Source organism: Salmo trutta, chromosome 2 (assembly GCF_901001165.1).
Source record: "Salmo trutta chromosome 2, fSalTru1.1, whole genome shotgun sequence".
Taxonomy (NCBI): domain Eukaryota; kingdom Metazoa; phylum Chordata; class Actinopteri; order Salmoniformes; family Salmonidae; genus Salmo; species Salmo trutta.
This window is the reverse complement of record NC_042958.1, coordinates 63,355,013-63,368,933: the sequence shown is the minus strand read 5'-3', so window position 1 is coordinate 63,368,933 and position 13,921 is coordinate 63,355,013. Positions and strand designations below refer to the sequence as shown.

Below are 13,921 nucleotides of genomic sequence, written 5' to 3'. Positions count from 1 at the left end.
CCGGGGTCACACTGCTTACCCTCCAGGACATCTACAGCACCCGGTGTCACAGGAAGGCCAAGAAGATCATCAAGGACCTCAACCACCTGAGCCACGGCTTGTCACCCCACTACCATCTAGAAGGCGGAGACAGTACAGGTGCATCAAAGCTGGGACGAGAGACTGAAAAACAGATTCCATCTCCAGGCCATCCGACTGTTAAACAATCACCAGTAGCCTGCCTCCGCCCAGTCCCTTGCCCTGAACCTTAGTCACTGTAACTAGCCGGCTACCACCCGGTTCTCTACCCTGCACCTTAGAGACTGCTACCCTATGTACATAGTCATTGATCACTGGTCACTTTAATAATGTTTATATACTGTTTTACCCACTTCACATGTACAGTTGAAATCAGAAGTTTACGTACACCTTAGCCATTTGCATTTAAACTCAGTTTTTCCACAATTCCTAACATTTAATCCTAGTAAAAATTCCCTGTTTTAGGTCAGTTAGGATCACCACTTTATTTTAAGAATGTGTAATGTCAGAATAATAGTAGAGAGAATGATTTATTTCAGCTTTTAATTTTTTCATCACATTCCCAGTGGGTCAGAAGTTTACATACACTCAATTAGTATTTGGTAGCATTGGCTTTAAATTGTTTAACTTGGATCAAACATTTCAGATAACCTTCCAAAAGCTTCCCACAGTAAGTTGGGGGTATTGTGGCCCATTCCTCCTGACTGAGCTGGTGTAACTGAGTCAGGTTTGTAGTCCTCCTTGCTCGCACACGCATTTTCAGTTCTGCCCACAAATTTACTATAGGGTTGAGGTCAGGGCTTTGTGATGGCCACTCAAGTACCTTGACTTTGTTGTCCTTCAGCCATTTTGCCACAATTTTGGAAGTATGCTTGGGGTCATTGTCCATTTGGAAGACCCATTTGCGGCCAAGCTTTAACTTCCTGACTGATGTCTTGAGATGTTCCTTCAATATATCCACATAATTTTCCTACCTCATGATGCCATCTATTTTGTGAAGTGCACCAGTCCCTCCTGCAGCAAAGCACCCCCACAACATGATGCTGCCACCCCTGTGCTTCATGGTTGGGATGGTGTTCTTTGGCTTGGAAGCATCCCCATTTTTCCTCAAATAACGATGGTCATTATGGCCAAACAGTTCTATTTTTGTTTCATCAGACCAGAGGACATTTCTCCAAAATGTACGATCTTTGTCCCCATGTGCAATTGCAATCCGTAGTTGCTTTTTTATGGCGGTTTTGGAGGAGAGGCTTCTTCCTTGCTGAGCGGCCTTTCAAGTTATATCAATATAGGACTCGTTTTACTGTGGATATAGATACTTTTGTACCTGTGTTTCCTCCAGCATCTTCACAGGGTCCTTTGCTGTTGTTCTGGGATTGATTTTCACTTTTCGCACTAAAGTACGTTCATCTCTAGGAGACAGAACGCGTCTCCTTCCTGAGCGGTATGACGGATGCGTGGTCCCATGGTGTTTATACTTGTGTACTATTGTCTGTACAGATGAACGTGGTACCTTCAGGCATTTGGAAAGTGCTCCCAAGGATGAACCAGACTTGTGGAGGTCTACAATTTTTTTCTGAGGTCTTGGCTGATTTCTTTTGATATTCCCATGATGTCAAGCAAGGAGGCACTGAGTTTGAAGGTAGGCCTTGAAATACATCCACAGGTACACCTCCAATTGACTCAAATGATGTCAATTAGCCTATCGGAAGCTTCTAAAGCCATGACATCATTTTCTGGAATTTTCCAAGCTGTTTAAAGGCACAGTCAACTTAGTGTATGTAAACTGTTGACCCACTGTAATTGTGATACAGTGAATTTTAAGTGAAATAATCTGTCAGTAAACAATTGTTGGAAAATGACTTGTGTCATGCACAAAGTAGATGTCCTAACTGACTTGCCAAAACTATAGTTTGTTAACAAGAAATTTGTGGAGTGGTTGAAAAACGAGTTTTAATGACTCCAACCTAAGTGGATGTAAACTTCCGACTTCAACTGTATATACTATAATCTAATCAAGGCTCATCCTATATACTGTTGTACACACCTTTCCTTTGCTGTACACAGCTTTTCTATTCATATACTGTCCATTTCACACCATTATATACATTCAGTGCATTCGGAAAGTATTCAGAAACCTTGACTTTTTCCACATTTTGTGACGTTACAGCCTTATTCTAAATTGGATTAAAATAGTTCCCCCCCTCATCAATCTATTCACAATACCCCATAATGACAAAGCAATACGTTTTGAATTTTTTTTGCTAATTTATAATAAAAATAAAAAACTGAAATATTACATTTACATACAGTTCTAGTCAAAAGTTTGGACGCACCTACTCGTTCCAGGGTTGTTCTTTATTTTTACTATTTTCTGCATTGTAGAATAATAGTGAAGACATCAAAACTATGAAATATTACATATGGAATCATTTAGTAACCGAAAAAGTGTTAAACAAATCGAAATATATTTTATATAAGTAGCCACCCTTTGCACACTCTTGGCATTCTCTCAACCAGCTTCACCTGGAATGGTTTTCTAACAGTCTTGAAGGAGGTCCCACATATACTGAGCACTTGTTGGCTGCATTTCCTTCACTCTGCGGTCCAACTCATCTCAAACCATCTCAATTGGGTTAAGGTCGGGTGATTCTGGAGGCCAGGTCATCTGATGCAGCAGTCCGTCACTCTCCTAATTGGTCAAATAGCCGCTACACAGCCTGGAAGTGTGTTTTGGGTCATTGTCCTGTTGAAAAAAGAATGATAGTCCCAGTAACCAGATGGGATGGCGTATCGCTGCAGAATGCTGTGGTAGCCATGCTGGTTAAGTGTGCTTTGAATTCTAAATAAATCGCTGACAGTGTCACCAGCAAAGTACCATCACACCTCCTCCTCCATGCTTCATGGTGGGAACCACATATGTGGAAATCATCCGTTCACCTACTCTTCGTCTCACAAAGACGAAGAGTCTTTGTGAGATGTAGGCTATAGCTCTTGGTGAAAGAGCCAGCCCTAAAAATACGACTTTTTGCCAACATGGGCTCATTTCTGGAGGGGAAAATTAGCAGTTGTGTGGCACGCTGTCGTGGAAATTCTGCCACCACAACACGCAACCCTCAAAATTAGTATTACATTTCAATTCAAGTCGCATAAAAAGGTCTTAAATTCAACTTCATGGAACCTGCACATACCCTGATACTGTATTATTATTTAGCTAGCATCTCCTCTTGGTTATGTTATGCGGTATACAAAGACAAAACAATAACCAGGGCTGGAAATACTTTCCAATAAAAATACTTCAGTTAAGCAGGTCACTGGCCACAGTTAGTAACTCATTTTGGCATGGGGGAATCTGTCCTGCTTGAATATTGGCAGAGGGACATCGCTTCAATTCATGCTCTCTTCTTGGGTCTATAGACAAAGAAAAGCCTTACGTTTAAATGTGCCTCTGTGTTTTGTTCCCGTATTGTCTCCCGGGCCTTAGTGAATCCCAATGACATGTAAGATAAAAAATCCTGTCGTTCGCTATGTAAACAGTGGCGGCTCGCCACAGCCATTCGAGCTCGTCAGAACGGCCCACCGCATCATCTAGCTCCAACGGCCCCCTCGAAATAGAGTGACTGACTCCTTTTTCTTCAGAGACATATTTAGATTAAGTCACATTTATGGTCTGCACCATAATACATGGTTAGGCTGTTTTGATCCCGTGACAACAACAAAACATCTCCATATGTACTGTGACCTCCATGACATGGTGAAAGGGAAATACTTACCCTAAACTTTCGGCCCTAGTTTATATTTCCTTTCTTTTTTAGCTACTGTTTTAGAACATTTATTTTGGGTGGATGGTTTAAATCGGGTGGGAAATCTTAACCTCGTAACCTGTGTGGTGGATGCAGGCTATTGTTCCAGCCAAGCAGTGATTCTGCTTATCAACATAACACTGTCTTCCATCTTGGTAAGATTGCCCCAAATCTTGTTTAAATGAAGCAAGCCCAATCTTTAATTGAGAGAAAATGTAATGTATGAAACTTTGGGTCTGTGTCTGACCATATGTGTGCGACTCTGACAATGATGTTTCTGAGAACATGAGAAATTCTCCATCCCTCTTTCGTCATCCCTCTGTCTTTATGCTTTCTTCATCCTCCATCAGCGGGGACTTAGCCCCCAGACAACAGCTCCTTTCATCCCTCTCTCACTCACCACAGCCTGTCCTCCAGTTGGGCACCAGCCCGTCAGTCCTGCCCTTGTTCCATAGGGGAATGCTTTAGCCCAGCTGGGCCACACCCGCTTAACTATGGTGAGTTGTACAATATGTCCCAGAGAGAAATATCTCTAGAGAAACGGCACAGAAAATAAACAAACGAAATGGAATTCAAATAATTGAACCGACACCAGTCTATTAGTTATTTACAAAACTAAAATAAACCGACATTTAGGTTCATCGCTCATGACTAGGTACTTAAGACCCATGCTTGAGTCGTGGCCCTAGCCTTGGCCTGTTTGCTTTTTTTAGCCTGAGCACTTACCCTTGCACTAGATCTGTCATGGTCTCTCGCCCTGACCCTGGTCTGATTCTTGCCCTTTTTCTGGTCTAGTTTGCACCCTGGCTCTAGCCTTGTTCCTGCTCTTTGCCCTGGGCTTCTGACCCTAGCCTGACCATCGCCATGGTCTTGTTCTGACTCTGGCCCTACCTGTAGTTTAGGTTCAGGGATAAGTTACTGCAACCCACATGGCCTGACCTAAAAGCACCTTACAGGCATCCCAGCGTGACCCACATTCTTTCCTTCCTGAACAGCAGGGCATTGGGATCAATGCGAAAGGAACATCAGAAGTAGGCTTGGGCGGTATCCAGATTTTACATCCTTCTCTTATCCCTGGATTTACGGTATTACCGGTATAGCACACAAGGGGGTTCTAAAAACGCAAGAAAAGCCCATTGGGCGTCTATTACCAGAATGCTAACAAAATCAGCACCAACTAATTGCGAAATCATATAGACTCTGTTAGCTAAATGCTAATGAGCGAAAACGAACATAAACTAGTTGCAATGACAGGCAAATCCAGTTCATAAAGTTATACAAGCATAGCTAGTAGCTACCGAATGTCATTTTCGTTGAGTGTGGACATTTACAAGCGAAAGTGAGTCGAGGGGAGAAGAACAGAGAAAAAAAACGCTAGTAGAAAGCACAAAGAAAAAATGGCAACTGTACAGATAACTCATCCAGAGCTCTTTGACTTCTGGCAGAAATCCATTGTAAGATATCAGATGGCAAACATTTAGTAGTGAGTGTAACTTCATTGCCTCATGTCCGCGGCTTAACAGAGACTTGCCAATAGATACAGTGCTTTCGGAAAGTATTCAGACCCCTTGACTTTTTCCACATCATCAGTCTACACACAATATCCCATAATGTCAAAGCAAAAACTGTTTTTTAGACATTTTTGCAAAACAAAATTGAAATATCACATTCACATACAGTAAGTATTCAGATCGTTTACTTAGTAGTTGAAGGACCTTTGGCAGCGATTACAGCCTCGAGTCTTCTTCGGTATGACGCTACAAGCTTGGCACAGCTGTATTTGGGGAGTTTCTCCCATTCTTCTCTGCAGATCCTCTCAAGCTCTGTCAGGTTGGAGGGGGAGCGTCGCTGCACAGCTATTTTCAGGTCTCTCCAGAGATGTTCGATCGGGCTCTGGCTGGGTCACTCAAGTTCATTCAGAGAGTTGTCCCAAAGCCACTCCTGCGTTGTCTTGGCTGTGTGCTTATCATTGTCTTGTTGGAAAGTGAACCTTCGCCCCAGTCTGAGGTCCTGAGCACTCTGGAGCAGGTTTTCATCAAGGATCTCTCTGTACTTTGCTTCGTTCATCTTTCCCTCAATCCTGACTAGTCTTCCAGTCCCTGCCACTGAAAAACATCCCCACAGTATGACGCTGGCACCACCATGCTTCACCATAGGGATGGTGCCAGGTTTCCTCCAGACATGACGCTTGGCATTCAGGCCAAAGAGTTTAATCTTGGTTTCATCAGACCAGAGAATCTTGCTTCTCATGGTCTGAGAGTCCTTTAGGTGACTTTTGGCAAACTCCAACCGGGCTGTCATGCGCCTTTTACTGAGGAGTGGCTTTCATCTGGCCACTCTACCATAAAGGCCTGATTGGTGGAGTGCTGCAGAGATGTTTGTCCTTCTGGAAAGTTCTCACATCTCCACAGAGGAACTATGGAGCTCTGTCAGAGTGACCATTGGGTTCTTGGTCACCTCCCTGAAGATTCTTGGTAGTTCCAAACTTCTTCCATTTAGGCCACTGTGTTCTTGGGGACCTTCAAGGGTGCAGACATTTTTTGATACCCTTCCCCAAATGTGTGCCTCGACACATTCCCGTCTCGGAGCTCTATGGACAATTTCTTCGTCCTCATGGCTTGGTTTTTGCTCTGACATGCACTGTCAACTGTGGGACCTTATATAGACAGGTGTGTTCCTTTCCAAATCACGTCCAATTAATTGAATTTACCTCAGGTGGACTTCAAATTGAAAGGATGATCAATGAAAACAGGATGCACCTGAGCTCAATTTCGAGTCTCATAGCAAAGGGTCTGAATACTTATGTAAATAAGGTATTTCTGTTGATTTTGTTTTTATTAATTAGCAAAAAAAAATAAAAAAAATAATCTTTGTCATTATGGGGTATTGTGTGTAGATTGATGAGGAAAACATGTTATTTAATAGATTTTAGAATAGGGCTGTAACGCAACAAAATATGGAAAAAGTCAAGGGGTCTGAATACTTTCCGAACCTTGTTCTGAACATCTCCAAAACAAAGGTCATGTGGTTTGGGAAGAAGAATGCCCCTCTCCCCACAGGTATGATTACTACCTCTGAGGGTTTAGAGCTTGAGGTAGTCACCTCATACAAGTACTTGGGAGTATGGCTAGAGGGTACACTGTCCTTCTCTCAGCACATATCAAAGCTGCAGGCTAAAGTTAAATCTAGACTTGGTTTCCTCTATCGTAATCGCTCCTCTTTCACCCCAGCTGCCAAACTAACCCTGATTCAGATGACCATCCTACCCATGCTAGATTACTGAGACGTAATTTATAGATCGGCAGGTTAGGGTGCTCTCGAGCGGCTAGATGTTCTTTACCATTCGGCCATCAGATTCGCCACCAATGCTCCTTATAAGACACATCACTGCACTCTACTCTTCTGTAACTGGTCATCTCTGTATACACGTCGCAAGACCCACTGGTTCATGCTTATTTATAAAACCTTCTTTGGCCTCACTCCGCCCTATCTGAGATATCTACTGCAGCCCTCATCCTCCACATACAACACCCGTTCTGCCAGTCACATTCTGTTAAAGGTCCCCAAAGCACACACATCCCTGGGTCACTTGTCTTTTCAGTTCGCTGCAGCTAGCGACTGGAACAAGCTGCAACAAACACTCAAACTGGACAGTTTTATCTCAATCTCTTCATTCGAAGACTCAATCATGGACACTCTTATTGACAGTTCTGGCTGCTTTGCGTGATGTATTGTTGTCTCTACCTTCTTGTCCTTTGTGCTGTTGTCTGTGCCCAATAATGTTTGTACCCTGTTTTGTGCTGCTACCATGTTGTGCTTCTGCCATGTTGTGTTTCGACCATGTTGTTGTTGTGTTGCTACCATGCTGTGTTGTCATGTGTTGCTGCCATGCTATGTTGTTGTCTTAGGTCTCTCTTTATGTAGTGTTGTGGTGTCTCATGTCGTGATGTGTGTCTTGTCCTATATTTGTATATAATTTATTTACATTTTTAATCCCATCTCCCGCACCGACAGGAGGCCTTTTGCCTTTTGGTAGGCCGTCATTGTAAATAAGAATTTGTTCTTAACTGTCTTGCCTATTTAAGTAAATGTTAAATAAAATAAAATAAGGAAGGCATCTTTTTATACGAGAGCACTGGCTGCCAGACCCCCCCCCCCAATGTGTTTGTTGAAGTCTTACACAAGTTGAAATGATGGTCTTACAAAATTCACAGCCTTCAGCGAAAGGCTATCTCTCTCCCTTTTTCCTCTCTCTTGCCATACTCCGAAGCTGTATTACATTATATAGACCTTTCCTAACACTTCTCATGATTTTGCTGGTGCATGCAAGTGTCCCATAAATGCGCAATGGCTTTTGGCCGGTCAAAATCACGGTATCTGGGATAAATAAATAAAAAAACGGTCTTGTTGCTTTGCAAGAATGTAAAGCTGATTTTGTGCGTTCAATAAAATGTTTATAGCGAGAGGGAAAAAAAACCTTAGGCTAGCTGCGAGAGGAATGTTGTTGACTTATCCTGGAAATCCCATTACAGGTTTTAATTCCTTACTGTACCTATTTGAAGTACAGTACAATTTAACCAGCACCATCATGAAGTAACACTGAATCAACATTTCACTGTAAAGTCCAGATTTTCTCTGCCACTCACAAATCATTGCCCTCCTTTGGCTTATGCACTCTGCTGGATCTCCGTGGCTTCAAAATGAGTCAGCTGAAGCCCTGCTGTGTTGCACTGTCATGAAAGTAGACAAAAGAGACCAAAAAGAGGAGTAGTCGACAGATCTGGAGTAGTACCCACTCCATCCAGGGCTCTTGTCCTATCGCCCCAAACCCCTTCTTTAGGAGCAAACGGCTGAAGTGCCTCACTCTGCAAACCATAAGAAACCGTTAGCCTTTCCTCTCAAAGTTTGTGGTCGTCTTAGAGAGACACACTCCGCACTGGGTTTCTTTTTCAAGTACCGAACCACAAATAGCTGTTTTACTAGAGCTGCAGGAAGCAGGAAGCTGCTGTTGTGGGGCTTTGAGACATCCTGTGGCACCGGGATGGGAAGGTGCGCTGCACTCTCCCGGTAACAATTTTAGTATATACGGCATCCACCAGTGCTCCTACCTCGCAACCAAGCCACAAAGGCTTTTACTCGCAGATTAGGATCGGACAGAATGTCGTGGAAGAATTTCTTCGAGACCCCAGAAATGATTTGAAATAGAGAATACCTGTAAAATTCATTACTGCCACAAACGGATAATAATACATGTTATACCATCTGTCCCTACTGCACACTCCTTGAGGACAGTAGAGTCTCCAGTGTTCAGTTAGTGGATGTATTACCATTTAAAAAGCTGGAAAGGAATCGATGTCAAACATTCAATCAAGTCTTAAGGCACAGTATAAACACTGTAGCCCTTGAACAACTTTAGCATGGTGGCTGATTTAGGAACCGTGTTAAATCTCATTTTACATTTACATTTTAGTCATTTAGCAGACGCTCTTATCCAGAGCAACTTACAGTAGTGAATGCATACATTTCATACATTTTGTATTTATTTTTTCTGTGCTGGCCCCCTGTGGGAATAAAACCCACAACCCTGGTGTTGCAAACACCATGCTCTACCAACTGAGCTACAGGGAAGGTCACCTCATCTTTATTTTTCTGACTTCAAAATGTGCTACCGTTGACTGTATCCAATCCCGCAAACCAACTTTGTCGCCCTCTCTGAATTCTCGTACAACATTTGTTTGTTGAGTACACTAAGTACAAGATGAGAGAGGAGTAAGAGGTTTCAGTGAGAACATGCTTAGTGAGTGGACTGGGAGATAAAAGGAAATAACTTTCCATAGATCTGTCCACTGGAATGTAGTTCTGTTCAAAGTGCTCAATGGTGACCCTGTTTATTTGGTTGCCAGATTTTGGCCTGTACGGCATTGGTTTGGTTCAACCTGAAGGATCTGGGTGAGAGACTTAATCTATACTATACATTACTTACTGCTAACCCTTCAATTAAGCCTATTTAACCTCTGTTCATGACATTTACTGTAAATGTACATCTGTTCAACACTGATACTACATAGTCATGTATCAACCAAACCACATCATTAGAACCTACCATTAGTGAAGTTCAGAACGAGAAAATAACCTTCAGACTGGCTAAAAAGGAAGTACATTTAGCTTTTAGTACCCTACAAAATGGGGCATGTTCAGTGAAGGCTTTCCTTGGATTTTCCCCACAAACGCTCCAGTTCTGTTGCACCTCTACCAGATGTTCTTCTGACGTTCAATGTCCAAGAGAAAGCAGAGGGAAAAAAATGGGAGATTGGAGGCATGGCGAAATATCAGAGCACCTTACTATCACAGACATCTGTGTTTTAAGAGTCTTTGGTTATTATTCTTGTGCAGCAGCAGCAGCCTAAATGATGGTGACCAAAGCCAGAAAGGGTTGCACTGTGAAGGGTTGCACTGGACAATATCTCTTTCCCGACGTTGTAGAAAAGGTGTGTGTGTGTGGCCTAGACTTTTGGAGTCCACTGTCCACACTCATTCAGACAAAGTCACACGCATACACACACACACACACACACACACACACACACACACACACACACACACACACACTCCTTGTGGGAACCCGAAGGCACCCAGTCTGTGCCCCGAACACATGGGATGTTACACAACCCGGCCAGATGGTGCGTTTTTGGCAGGCGGCGTGACTGTTAATGAGACAGGTCATTATAACGTCCAGGCCCCCATTCATTTCTTTCAGGGTTAGGTACCATAGACCGCATGAAATAGCAGCTAGCCAAGTGTGGTCAGACGAGATCACGGCGAGTCTCTCCGTGATCAAAAATGCAAGTGAATCAAAAGCCGATGTTTGTTTATCCAATGCAAAACAATGTGTAGGATAGATCTTTTTCATCATGTGCTCGCTGTAATAATTCCAGATGATTGTTTGTGCCATGCCACACATAGCGGTTGTTCAAGGGACGGGTCAAGTGTATCCTCAAGCGTGGCTCTCTACCCCTTTTCCTCTTTGTCTGTCTCTCTATTTCTATCCATCTCACTCATTCTCTTTCTCCCCCAGCACAGGCAAGTGAAGGGTATTCACATGTGAGACTAGATTCTGAAAGGGGGGACAGATGAAAACACACACACAATCTCCTCATAAATCAGGACCCTCTCAGTATTCCCGCCTTGCATCAATGACTCGGGGAGACTTCGTTGGCACGTAAGCAGCCGGGCCAGGGAGAGATGGATGGAGACAGTGAAGTTGGAGGTCGCTCAGGGTTAGCCCAGTAAGTCCATGGAGCAGGACACGAAAACCTGTGTAAGCAGTTAGTGAGCTAGCATAAGGCTAACCGTAACCCACTCCTCCCTCTTGCAGCTGAGTGCGCTAGCTAACTACTCAAGCCTCCATAGTGTCGACTATTGTTGTGTCTGCTCCTGCTGCTACTCCACACAGCTAGTGTGTTTTTGCCTCAAGCAACACTTCACCTCAGCCTACACTAACTCGAGTCGCTAATTGCAGCACACAGAAGTGTGTTAGGATGCGGCCAAGCTATATTTAAAAGCTAAAACGATGCGCACTCGCATTTTAATTCAATTATCACGAAAGGGGAAGAAACGCTCATTCTGTCGAGTTTTTCTTTTCTCGTATTTGCACGTGGGCATGACTAACTGTTACCTTTAGGCTTTCTGGGTTTCGTGGATGTTGTTTGGACAAAGCGAGTGATGTAATTTTAGCACTAACGACTGGAAAGGAATTAGGGACTTCACAATGAAAAGATTAACCACTCAAGATATAATTATACTTAACACGAAATAGAAAGCCTATCATTTTCCAAATTATCCATGAAAGATAAACAAAAACTGTGCGGATAGATATAATTTCCGTGTGAGGTGAGAGAAGATAATAATATCAAGCCAAACAAAAAATAATAAATTAGTCCTTTGGTCATTGTTAACGTGTTTGTGGACAGTTGCTTCAAGCCCCAAAGTAGGTTGCTTATTTGTATCGTGTTAAATCTGCACTGAAATGAAAAAAGTGCAGCGTAAACAGTATCAAGATAGAAACCCATTCAGTATGTCAAAGTGTGTTACTGTACCCTGTAAATTCCTCAGTTGAAAGGCACTCCACGAGATGTCTGAAAGTAAATCATTAAAGTACTATAATCTATGTGCTAATGCGCTTACCATTATGAACAAGTACATGTAGTTAATGGGGTTACCACAGTCAATCATAGTTTCCATTAAATGCATGACTCAGGTGTCAATCCCATAGGGATTGTAGGCATTTAGACGGATGCCCCTTATAGGGGTTTGAAGGCAGATTCCATATGCCACGGTGCTTATGGTCTCAAAAATGGTCTCGCCGTTTCCAATTTAGTTTAGAAATAATTGAATAGCCAGGCCTTTCGTGTTTTGAGAATGGAATGATTTCAGATAATGATCCATATTCATCCAATTTTCTACCTAACCACCACCACTGCTCCCCTTGCTTGGCCAGTTATCTTTATCCCCCTTCTACCCCTACCTAACCTACCTAACCACAACCACAAACGAACAGTATTTCTTAAGATTGACAGTGAAAGCTAGCATAAATTTGTCCAATATTACATTAGCTTGCTGGCAGGGCTAATCACGCTTCCTATAAAACGAATGGAATGCTGCTAACCAACCAACCAGCTAGCTTGTGCTGCACACACAATTCTGAATACATCCACAAAAAGCAATTAGTCTGGGTAGCCAATTGACTAGATGTTCAGGAGTCTTATGGCTTGGGGGTAGAAGCTTGGGGGTAGAAGCTTGGGGGTAGAAGGGGGTAGAAGCTGTTTAGAAGCCTCTTGGACCTAGACTTGATGCTCCGGTACCGCTTGCCGTGCGTTAGCAGAGAGAACAGTCTATGACTAGGGTGGCTGGAGTCTTTGACATTTTTTAGGGCCTTCCTCACCGCCTGGTATAGAGGTCCTGGATGGCAGGAAGCTTGGCCCCAGTGATGTACTGGGCCGTTCGCACTACCCTCTGTAATGCCTTGCGGTTGGAGGCCGAGCAGTTGCCATACCAGGCAGTGATGCAACCGGTCAGGATGCTCTCGATGTTGCAGCTGTAGAACCTTTTGAGGATCTGAGGACTCATGCCAAATCTTTTCAGTCTCCTGAGGGGGAATAGGTTTTGTTGTGCCCTCTTCACGACTGTCTTGGTGTGCATGGACCATGTTAGTTTGTTGGTGGGACACCAAGGAACTTGAAGCTCTCAACCTGCTCCACTGCAGCCCGTCGATGAGAATGGGGGCGTGCTCGGTCCTCTTTTTCCTGTAGTCCACAATCATCTCCTTTGTCTTGATCACGTTGAGAGAGAGGTTGTTGTCCTGGCACCACACGGCCAGGTCTCTGACCTCCTCCCTATAGGCTGTCTCATCGTTGTCGGTGATCAGGCCTACCACTGTTGTGTCATCAGCAAACTTAATGATGTTGTTGGAGTCGTGCCTGGCTGTGCAGTCATGAGTGAACAGGGAGTACAGGAGGGGACTGAGCACGCACCCCTGAGGGGCCCGCATGTTGAGGATCAGCATGCGGATGTGTTGTTACCTACCCTTACCACCTGGGGGCGGCCCATCAGGAAGTCCAGGATTCAGTTGCAGAGGGAGGTGTTTAGTCCCAGGGTCCTTAGCTTATTGATGAGCTTTGAGGGAACTATGGTGTTGAACGCTGAGCTGTAGTCGATGAATAGCATTCTCACATAGGTGTTCCTTTTGTCCAAGTGGGAAAGGGCAGTGTGGAGTGCAATAGAGATTGCATCATCTGTGGATCTGTTGGGGCGGTATGAAATTGGAGTGGGTCAAGAGTTTCTGGGATGATGGTGTTGATGTGAGCCATGACCAGTGCTACGGGTCGGTAGTCATTTAGGCAGGTTACCTTAGTGTTCTTGGGCACAGGGACTATGGTGGTCTGCTTAAAACATGCTGGTATTACAGACTCGGACAGGGAGAGGTTGAAAATGTCAGTGAAGACACTTGCCAGTTGGTCAGCGCATGCTCGCAGTACATGTCCTGGTAATCCGTCTTGGCATGCGGCCTTGTGAATGTTGACCTGTTTAAAGGTCTTACTCAC

At 43.8% G+C, this 13,921-nt stretch overlaps 1 protein-coding gene across 2 annotated transcripts in view; it reads left to right on the top strand.

Annotated features, from left to right (window-relative positions):
- LOC115160649 (gap junction gamma-1 protein) overlaps window positions 1-13,921 on the top strand; it is a 60,016-nt gene that overhangs the window by 4,520 nt on the left and 41,575 nt on the right. The window lies entirely within an intron of this gene.